Raw genomic sequence first — 6,177 nt, 5'->3', positions numbered from 1 at the left:
CACTAATGAGTTTGAGGGTGTACAACATGTGCTACAGTATTTACTGTACATAGAATAATGAAAGTTCTCTCATTTGAAGTACTGCTGCTATGTACTGTAATTATATTGAATGTGTAAGTAGTATTGAAACCTTTTAGATGAGCCTGTAGGCCAACTTCCCTCATGGTCAGTCCATACAGAAGAACATGGTCAGCTATAATGCTTTGTATTTCATCAGGAACAAAACACATAATCAACTGTGCTCTTGTTCATATCATCCTGAGATTCTGACCTGTGTGTCATCAGTTTTGCTACTTAATGTTCACACATGGATAAATGTGTGCTGTTCGAGTTCATATTTTGATGCTTGAGTTAATTATATTGTGTGTTTGTGTTTTCTGAATGAGAAGATGGTTAAACCTGTGCAAAATGATGGCGTTTTTGTGTTGAGTTTTGCAGAAAACACTGAGCAAATTGGAACGTGTGTGCAAACAGCTGAAATGTGTTAAAAGTTTTAAGAAATGTGTCTTTGTTTCGAGAACTGTGCTGTATGAATGGTTTGGAAAAATTGGGTCAAAGGAATCAGTTATAGTGTGTTAGCAATCGAGAAAAACTGTAATACAAAACATAAATAAATCTGTCAGGACAGTGCCAAGGAGCTCAGGCAGATGGCAGCGAACGTCACTAGATTGTAGCAGCTCTTGTTTATAAAGGTGATCTAAAAATACTGCATTATCTACGCTAGAAGGGATCAGTATACTTGTAATTCACTACCTTATAGTAAACTGAAGTTTGTCTGGTTCATGACTTATTTTCTTGCCAAAAAATCCATTAAAATTGTAAATGACATTGAAAGTACTTGTCTTGAATGACAACGAAATATGACAAAGAATTGATTTTGTGTACCGCTAAAGCACAAAACTCATAATGTCAAGGTCATGCACTTGATTCCCAGCACAGAAACGCACGCACTGATAAAATGCACACTTTGAATCCACTGTAAGTCCCTTCGGATGAAAAGCATCTAAATGCATACATGTAAAATGTCAGTCAAAGACAAAATGAGTCTTGAGATTGAAAAGATGGCAATAGGAATGCTGTCTTCAACAATTTTTAAGAAACAAAACCGTAGAAAATTCAGTAAATGACAAATGTTAAAGGAGTTCATCTAAAATGGGAAATTCAGAATGCGATTTGCAGAGTTCTTGCAGAGAAAGTGAGAAATTATAAAATGTATACCTTGAATGCAATGGAAGTCATTTTGAAACAAAGTATTTGTCAAATGCATAAATGTATTTCTTGCATAAATGCTTGCATTTCTTGTACACTGTTGATTGTCTATTTCTTATTTTGTTTTTATTTCTCTTTCTTGTTCCCTTTTAATAAATTGTTATTCTTTTATTCATTGTACAGCGCTTTGGTCAACATCGCTGTGTTCAAATGCTCTATAAATAAACACTGATTGATTGATAAATTGAAATGTAATTGCAATACTCACCCTCATGTTGTTCCAAACAAATATGTTAGTATCTATGTTTGTGGAACATAAAAAGAGATTTCCACACAGAATCTTCACACAACTTGTCAGGTTAAGCACCAAAATAAATAAATGCAAAAATAAATCACAAAACAACATACAAGTAGTCAATATGACTCACATGCAACATTAGTTTTGTGTGAAAAACCAACTGAAACGATGAATGATGTCATTGACATTTAACCTGCCGAGTTGCATCAAAAAAGTTTTATATTTAATTTAATTTGTTATAGAGAGATAGATACGTGTATGTGTGTGTGTGTGTGTGTGTGCGCTCACATGGTTACACGTACACACATTACAGTTTTCCTATATGGATGTAAATCATGCATGTATGGAAAACAAATGTGTGAAGATTTTTCCATTTTTCCTTGTTACACAACAGATCATAACCACAAAGGAGGGAAAATAATGGTAAAATGTCTATTTATGAGTGAACTATTCCTTTCTCATCTGTTATTGCATCTGAAATATTTTCATATACTTGCAGTAAGCATTCACAAAACTCTGAGCGCAACATTTGGATTAACTGTAAAACTCATGCGAAACACTATATATAAAATAATAAGCACTTCAATTGAGTTTAAAGGGTTAGTTCACCCAAAAATGAAAACAGCCTATAAATTACTCACCCTCAAGTCATCCTAGGTGTATATGACTTTCTTCTTTCAGACGAATCCAGTCGGAGGTATATTAAAAATTGTCTTTGATCTTTCAAGCTGTTTCATGGCACTCAGCGGGTGTTGCATACGTCGGTCCAAAATAAGTTAAATAAAAAGCTCCCATCCATAAAAAAAAGTGTCTCACATGGCTCCGGGGGGTGAACAAAGGCCTTCTGTAGCGAATCGATGCATTTTTGTAAGAAAAATATCCATATTCAAAATGTAATAATCACTTTAATGTAGCTTGCGCCAACAGTCCTACACTGAAGCAGTTCCAGGCTGATGACGTATGAGGTCAGCGCTGCGCATGCGCCGGTTAGTCTCGTGAAAACCAATGTTTGTTTACAAGATCAAAGGAAGCAAAATTTCCTTACTTTAGCAAATCGTTTTGTACTTCTAATTAGTGACCGTTGTTTTGTTTTGATCTCTCCCCTGTGCTTCTGCGTGCGTCACTTCTGAGCGGCGTATGCGCTAAGCCGACCTCCATATGTCATCTGCCCGGAACGGCTTCCATTTACAACAGTGAGCGCAAGCTACATTAAAGTGATTATTACATTTTGAATATGGATATTTTTCTTACAAAAACGCATCGATTCGCTACAGAAGGCCTTTGTTCACCCCCTGGAGCCATGTGAGACACTTTTTTTTATGGATGGGAGCTTTTTATTTAACTTCTTTTGGACCGACGCATGCAACACCCGCTGAGTGGCATTAAACAGCTTGAAAGATCAAAGACAATTTTTAATATAACTCCGACTGGATTCGTCTGAAAGAAGAAAGTCATATACACCTAGGATGACTTGAGGGTGAGTAATTTATGGGCTAATTTTCATTTTTGGGTGAACTAACTCAACTGTTCCAGGGTTTAGTTCTAAACAAGCAGGAAGCTGCATGTTTGTTTGTTTACACTGATTGTTCACTGAAGCTATGTTGATTGGCTCATATCTCACCTGTAGCGACAAGACCAGCTTTTACCAAGAAAGAAAGGAGTGTTATACACACACACACACACACACACACACACACACACACACACACACACACAATTACTCTCACTCAACGGCCAGGAAAATCACTGACCACCACAAAATTGCAATAAAATTAATCTCAAGGTTTCAATCCATTACATTTCAAATTGATCTCTCTTCAGATATTTTCTCCCTCCTCACCTTCCCTCCTTCTCTTTCATGTCTCATGATACAGGATATAATAACATATAAATGGCCTCACACCAGATTGACAAATAACCAGAGGAAAGTAAAAATGATAGATCTTTACAGTTATTTTCTATTTACAAACTAATTATCTTCACACTGTTATTTTTTACTAATGTCCACAATAATTATTAATATATAATATAATAATATTCATACTTTGACAAGCTTGACAAAAATAAATAAAAAAACATTAAACACAAATTCTATTAAAAAATAAACAAAATAAAAAATGTACAAAGTTGCATTAGTGATTTCATAAAACTTGCCTGCTTCTTGGAGAGCTGTGAGCTCAGCCAAGTTTCCATATGGAAGCTACTGTTATTTCAAAATCACACCCATCAATTTAAAGGCCAGAACACATGAATGGGCACATCAGGATACAAAAGCATTGTATTACCGTCAATTTATGTGGCAGTTTCAGACTTCACAAAAATGTCTGTAGTGTTTTGATCGAAGGAGACTTATTCAGTTACACATGTGGAGACAGATGGATTGTATTATTGGAAATTCTCAGCGAGATAGAAACTCAAATCTGTCCATGCTGAATGGTTTCCTTTTCAATAATGCACACTTTACCCCTCAGAGATGTCATCAGGTTGTGTGCTGACAGATATCAGGGTCATCTTTTTGCTGTCACTGTATTCTTCCTCCAATAGCGTCTGTCTGCAGTAATCAAAGAAGAGAAACATTATGGGAGCGGTTTTGACGAGCGCAGGAATCATGTCTTGTTTTGGCGCCACGTTGCCTTGTGCTTCGCTAAGACGAGACCATTTTCTTCAATAGTTTGTTACCTTATTTTCAGAAGACACTCGCAGGTGTAACTGCAATGGTAATTCACAATTTGGCCTCAAAATAACAACTAAAGTCAAAGTTTATTCACATATAATTTGAAGATGTAGGGTACTAAACAATCATATAATAGAGCCAGTGCCCACTTTTTCAGTGACCTTGGTTCCAGAAGTATTTTTAAAATTTATTTTCTCCTTAGAGATTTCAAAATATCCTGAATAAACAGGTCTAAGCCATGAAGCAAACCAACCAGAGATTAATCACAAAAAATTCACAGAAAATGAACTGCAATCCCATAAAGCAATGCGTAATAACATTAAACTGAATGGTACAGAGCAGCACAGCAGTTCCGGTCCTTTTCCCCTGCTGCCTTCCAGCGATACTAAAAGAGCTTACTAAAAGAGCTTGCCGTTGTTGCAAATGCCACGCCGTTACTGCGGTTCGCGCAGGTCTCCCCTGCACGCCGATGACAGCCACAAAGAGTGCGTTTCCTGCTTGGGGAAATCCCATGCGGAAGCTGCGCTCACGGGAACTGATTGTTCTCACTGCGAGAACTTCAGTCTCGCCTCTCCGCTCGCAGATCGCTTTCTTCTCAGAGGCCCAGATACCGCGTGCCTCGCCCTCGCCCCAGAGAGAGTGTTCTCCCGTACTTTTCTCTCAGTCTGATCAGTGTCCCTCTGCTGGCGCGAGTGACCTGATCTCATTTGGGGGAAGTGAGGACGAGCTGCTTGATGACAGCATGTCATTAACAGCATTGGACGCAGAGGAGCTGTTGGGCTCGGTGACTGACCCCACCCTCTCGCCATCGTCCGCGCCCAGCGCCGTCAAAGACGGGATGGATGCCGAGCTTCTCCATAACCTCTCGAAAGCGGTCGAAGAGCTGGGTTTAGAGTGGTCTCCGCCAGAGGAGCCCTCCCGCAGCCTTCTGGATGAGTGGTTCCTGCCGGGGCGCCACCAAGCCCCTCGTCAGCGTTCCTCTCTGTTCTTCCCGGAGGTCCATGACGAGCTCACCAGATCGTGGCACGCTCCCTACTCCGCCCGCTTTCGTGCTTCTACTTCATCCGCCCTCACTTCCATCGACGGCGCTGAAGAGAAGGGGTACGATAAGCTGCCTCCTCTGGATGAGTCGGTGGCCGCGCACCTCTGCCCGCCCACGGCTATCGGTTGGAGAGCAAAGGCCGCTCACCCGTCCAAGCTGTGTAGGACCACTTCAGCTCTCGCTGGACGTGCCTACACTTCAGCTGGACAGGCGGCTTCGGCACTTCATTCAGTGGCGGTCCTCCAGGTCTTCCAAGCCAAGATCCTCGCTTCCTCTGACGAATCTGGCCTGGACCACACGACCCTCAGGGAGCTGAGGAGCACAACCGACCTGGCTCTGCGCGTCACCAAGACCACCGCTCAGGTGATTGGGAGATCGATGGCCAGCCTTGTGGTGCTCGAGCGCCATTTGTGGCTGACGTTAACAGAGATCAAGGATGCGGATAAAGTCCCCTTCCTCGATGCTCCTGTCTCTCCCAAGGGTCTCTTCGGACCGGCGGTCGAAGGATTCGCCAAGCGCTTCACGGAGGCACAGAAATTGTCCCAGGCTATGCGACATTTCCTGCCTAAGCACTCCAGCTCCACTGCTGCCTCTGCTCGCCCTAAGTCTGCGCCGACTCAGCAGCCCGCGAAGCCAGCACCTGCCGGCCCCGCCATTCAGCCCGCTAAGGCGCAGCAGACGCGGGGACACTCTCGCTCGGCCAAACTCTACCCTCTTCCTAAGCGCCAGGGACCCCGACCCAAGATTGCGTTGGACCCGGCGCCACAGGCGTCATCGTAATCTGCGAGAAAGGAAGAGGACGGGGCCAGATCTCGCTATGGCCGGACCACCCCTCAAGCAGCCTCTCTTAGACCTCTTGACACCCCGTTCAACTCCGGGTGCAGAGGGAATTGTGTTTTGTGCAAACAACAGGTCCGTTCATGCGCCCAAGCATTCAGCCGCTGTAATAGCTGG

The sequence above is a fragment of the Sinocyclocheilus anshuiensis genome, unplaced genomic scaffold (genome assembly GCF_001515605.1).
Source record: "Sinocyclocheilus anshuiensis isolate Anshui unplaced genomic scaffold, SAMN03320099.WGS_v1.1 scaffold1641, whole genome shotgun sequence".
Taxonomy (NCBI): domain Eukaryota; kingdom Metazoa; phylum Chordata; class Actinopteri; order Cypriniformes; family Cyprinidae; genus Sinocyclocheilus; species Sinocyclocheilus anshuiensis.
The sequence above is the reverse complement of the archived record's forward strand: the minus strand, read 5'-3'. Positions refer to the sequence as shown.